This window comes from Echinops telfairi, unplaced genomic scaffold (genome assembly GCF_000313985.2).
Source record: "Echinops telfairi isolate 266 unplaced genomic scaffold, ASM31398v2 ScPeMD7_3533;HRSCAF=4204_0, whole genome shotgun sequence".
Taxonomy (NCBI): domain Eukaryota; kingdom Metazoa; phylum Chordata; class Mammalia; order Afrosoricida; family Tenrecidae; genus Echinops; species Echinops telfairi.
The window spans coordinates 39,689,565-39,694,599 of NW_022107431.1; the positions used below are offsets into that span (position 1 = coordinate 39,689,565).

The 5,035-nt window shown below is 46.4% G+C and overlaps 1 protein-coding gene across 1 annotated transcript in view; it reads left to right on the forward strand.

Moving 5' to 3' along the window:
* LOC101656777 (coiled-coil domain-containing protein 162-like) overlaps nt 1-5,035 on the forward strand; it is a 61,385-nt gene that overhangs the window by 35,247 nt on the left and 21,103 nt on the right. The window lies entirely within an intron of this gene.

Genomic DNA, 5,035 nt, shown 5'->3' on the forward strand with positions numbered 1-5,035 from the left:
GTTTTATGTAAAGGGTAAGTGCACATCAAGAAAACATCCCAACCCAGTGCTGCCCAAGCCCACAAGTCCAACATTAACCCATTTGTCCAGCACCAATCCACAAAGTCCTTCTCCATCTCACAAAATGCATGCAATGATGCTGACTGCAGGAGGAAAGCCGATTCAGTGAATGTGTAAGCATCTTAGCGCTGGCAGGGGTCTCCACAGGCTGCTCCAGCACCCAGGGTTGCATCAGGGCAGGTCCATGTGGCTTCTCCTCGGGGATGTCTCACAGGAAGTGAGCCTTGCCAGCTGAAGCAGGAAACCGGCTAAGGCCTGACCATCACAAAGCAAGAGACCCGAGAACTAGAAAGGTGAGGCTCACTGAGCCATTTATCCCTCTGCCTTTCAATTAACCCCACATGTGTTTATCGGCCAGGTTGGCACAATAAACCTTAACTCTCTCATATGCTTTGGCTTTCCGAAGCTGCGAGTCTTTATGGGAGCAGCTGGCCTCACTTTTCTCCCGTGGAGCGGTCGGTGGATTTGAACAGCTGACCCTGCTGTTAGCAGCTCCAGGCATAACCAGGCCTCCTCTCTGCCATTATAGTGCTCTGTAAAAGGAACCCAATTTCTTTTTAGGAGGTTTCTGAAAAAGACCCAGACATAAATTGTCTTTTCAAGACTTAGATACATTAAAAAAAAAAAAAAGAAAGAAAGAAAGAAGCACTTAAACATCTTAAGTAATGTGAACTTCTGGCTCATCAACCCTTGGATTTTCTACGTTAGCTGTACTGGGACAATGATGATATGACTACTGACCTTCAGAACTATATATTTCTGATGAAACTAGCTCATCGTGGAAGGAATACGGAATCCCATTTTCAAACTCAGGCCAATGCAAAGGCCCGACGCAGTGTGTTTACCCAGAACAGCCAGGACATGAGTTGAAAAGTGGTGGTTCCATGATGGGAGTCTCACCTTCCATGCTGGGGACTCGAGGAGTTCATTCCCCACCCACAGCCACCACCTGTCTTTCCATGGGGGTTTGTGTGTTGCTTTGATGCTGAAGAGACGTCGGTGGAGCTTTCAGCCTGAGAAACACTAGGAAGAAAGACCTGGCAAACAGCCAGGGAAAACCAATGACCCAGCCCTCGGCGGACATGGCAATGGAGCCAGGCAGTGCTGCCTTTTATTCATGTGGGCTCCTGTGAGTTAGGTGCCAGCTCAATGGTGGCCAGCAACAGTGAGGACATAGACACAGCATAGCACACTAAGTACAAACAGCAGCGCCTCCTCACCTGTCTCGTCCACATTTCTGAGAGGACCCCACTGGACGATTCCTCTTGCATGCACTCAGTCTCCTGTCAGAAAGCCAAAGGTACGAGTAGGAAATCCGATCTAAAATGAGACATGGCTGGTCGTGGGTGCTCTTGCTGATGACTAACTCCACACCAGAAAAGAGAGCAGGGTGGGTGTGTTAGGCAGGGTTCTATGGAGAAAAGAAACCAGGACACTTATGATTGTACATATATATGAGAGGATAGGTGTACACAGTGAGAAGGAATATAACCGCTAATTAGTCCACACAGCCGTATAGAAGGTTCAGTTCAACTCACTTCCGTGGAAAAGTTAATATACTGGGCTGCTGGGTCCAAGGTCAAGGGAGCAGACAGCAGAGTCCTCCCTGGGGCAAGGCAAGCAGAGTCTGCCCACAGGCAGCAAGCAACAGAGTGGGTCAGCAGCAGTCAGTAGCTTGGGAACGTAACACAAGCAATGCAAGGCGACAGGATCCACCAGCCTCAATCTCAAGTGATGTACACACCAGCAGCGTGGAGAAGCGGGTCTCAAAGGAGCCTCAAGTTCTAGCGACAGTATCCATGGGTTGGCCTGGCACAAAGGTAGTGTAGCACACAGGTTGAGACAAAGAACGAGCTAAAGCAGCAGCACACATTGATCACCAGAGAGCAAGAGGGGTGAGCCTTGCAAAGCCATTTAACTCTTTGCCCTCCAATCAAACTTCGACCCGATTAATCCCACATGTTCCTGTTGACTAGGTTGGCACAATAAGCCTACCTATCACAGTGGGCCTTGGTTCCTACCTGCAGCACCATGGGTCTCTCACATCTTTCTTCTCAGGACTCCATTGGGCCACCCACCGAAAGTAAGCCCCACTCCATCTGTTCTTACCAACACGAGAAACCCCGGTATGGACTCACACTCTGGCTCTTCAATGAGGATTGCTAAGGAGTGTGGACATACTGCCATTGTTCTAGCACTAGGATATCATTGTAAAATTTGCTTTCATTTTGTAATGCATAATACAATCCCGTGAGTTACAAATGAAAATGAAATAAAAAGATGTGCCTTGAGAAGCCTTGATTGCAGCCCTGAGCCTGTGCCCCCCATTCCTTTGGGTAATGGTGTTTGCTCATTCCTTGCCTATCTTCTCAGTCCTTTATGCAAAAATGTCCACATAGTCATGTATACCGTTATTCAACCACCACATAGTGAGCTCCCACCACTTCTAGACGACAACATTCTAGACGCTGCTTTGAGCTTTTGAGATACATGAGTGAATAAAAAAACAACACCCAAACTCACTGCCATCGAGCTCACAGAGAGCCTGGAGGACAGGGCAGGACTGCCCCTGCGTGTTTCTGAGACTGTAACTGCTTACGGGAGTAGAAAGCCCGTCTTTCCGTGAATAAAAGAGCAGCAAAATCCTTACTCATGGAGCTTACCATCCAGTGTGAGCAGACAACAAGCCATAAACACCAGCAAAGGAGGGGTTAGGGAGAATGGGGTTGTGGAGGTCTGAGAGAGGCAGGTTGTAATATTAAATAGGGTAGTGGTCAGGATAGACCTCAGTGGGGGAAAAGTGACATTTTTAGCGAAGATTTGAAGAAGGTGAGGCAGATAGCTGTGTAAATTCAGGGGTGGAGCCAATGGAAAGGACAGGAGAAACAGCCAATGGAATGGCCCCAAGCAGAGTCTGGCTATCCTGTTTAAGCAATAGGAAGGAGTCCTGTGTGGCTGAGGGGGAGTGAGAGAGGGGAGAGTAGTAGATGAAACGAGAGAGGGAGGCAGGAGAGCATAGGGCCTTGCAGGCCATTATAAGGACTTCCAGTGTTGACTCTGAGTGTGATAGTCATATGGGGCAAAGCAGAGACGTGACATTATCTGACTTATATTTTAATAGAATGTCTCTGGTTCTTGTGTTGAGAGTAGTCTATAACTGGGAGAAGGGGCACAAGAAGGAAGAAGCTGGTGTGGAAGCTGTTTCAATAATCCAAATACGCGGAGCTAGATGGTAGCTCAAGCCAGGACTAGTAGTTGAGCAGGTGTGAGGCATATTTTGAAAGAGGTGCCAGCAGATTGGCTATCGGGTATAGGAAAAAGACAAGAATCAAGGATAACCCCAAGATCTTAGACCTGAGCAATTGGAAAAATGGAATCACCACCCACCAGTTGTGATGGAGGGGGTTATAGATGAGGTAAATTTGGGATGCAATATCAGGAATTTAATTCTTTCTGAGTCAAGTGTGAAATGCCTATTAGGCATCCAGGTAGGTGGTTGTGGTGGTAGGCGCCATTGATTCCAAGGCAGGCAGCCCCATGGGCGCTTACTTTTTGTCCATAGGAAGGGCTGTGCTGTACGAATATCAAGGAGAAACCTTACACCATTCACCCCGCGACCCTAGTTTTTCCCATCAGATTTCTTTTTGTTCCCAAAGCTAAAAAAAACATTTTGGAAGAGGAAGATTGAGTCCCTTGAGGATGCCAAAACTACCATTTTGGTGTGGTTACAAATCAAAAAGCTCAGAGTTCTTCAGGCAAGGGTTAGAAAGACAAAAGCATTACCTCCGGAAGTACAGAGACCTAGAGGGTAGACATGTGGACAATCGCCTCACTTTTTGAAACTTGTGTTTAACAAGTTTCTCTTACTTTGTAGCAATACCTTTTTATTTACCCTGTTTATAGCACATACAAATACATGTAGAAACAGCAGCCAAACCTAGATACCATATATACTCGTATATAAGTCGAGCTTTTCAGCACATTTTTAATGCAGGCTTTGTGGTAAAATTAGGTGCCTCGGCTGTTATTCAGGTTGGCTTATACTTGAGTATATACGGTATATTTGGTCCCTTTTGCCTACCCATACTGGTTCATATTGCCAATGGCTTACATATCCTCTGGGAGATTAATATTTGTTCTTACTCATGATGCGGCTTGTGGATGAAATAGTAGTGTCCTTTGCTGTCTGCAACCTACTGTGCACCTCTCGCTGCCTTCCCTGTTCTCAGTGCCATTGTGCTCATCACACCTTACTGACTATTGCCCTTCCTGCCTCCCAAATGAACACACACCCATTATCTAGTCGTGATTTTCCCTACCTTCTCCTCGCGATACCCATCAAAGGTTTCTTCCTCCAGATAAACCTGTCTTTGACTTTTTATAATAATGGACCCATACAGTAATCGTCCTTTCATGAATGACTCAGTTCACTCAGCATCGTCTCATCCAGGCTCACGCAAGCACTAAGGTGTTTTGTGGATTCTCGGTTAGTCTTGAACATTGCCAGCATTCCTCTGTGCGTGTGGACCATCATTTTATGTACTCGTTCATCAATGGACGGGGCAGCACTTAGGAAACAACTTCAAGTTGTTTCCATCTCTCTGCTCTTCCGAATCATGCTGCAGTTGGCCATGGGTGTGCATAGATCGGTTTATGTCCTGGCTCTTATATCTTTAGGATAGATGCCTAGTAGTGACGTTGCTAGACCAATGGCATTTCTGTTTCCGACATGGTAAGGAAGGGCCATACCCTTCCCCACAGTGGTTGTGCCTCATTTCATAGGTGTGAGCCCTGGTGCTGCTTCACTCTGGAACTCAACTCTTCTCGTCTGTGAGACTCGGCTGGGTTTCCTCTCCTTGTTCATTAACTGCACATTCAAATTAATTTTGCTATAGAATCCCAGGAAGGCACTGAAGCAGTTAAGTATAATAGTCTATCACTTCTTTTCTTTTTCTTTCTTTCTTTTTTTTTTTTT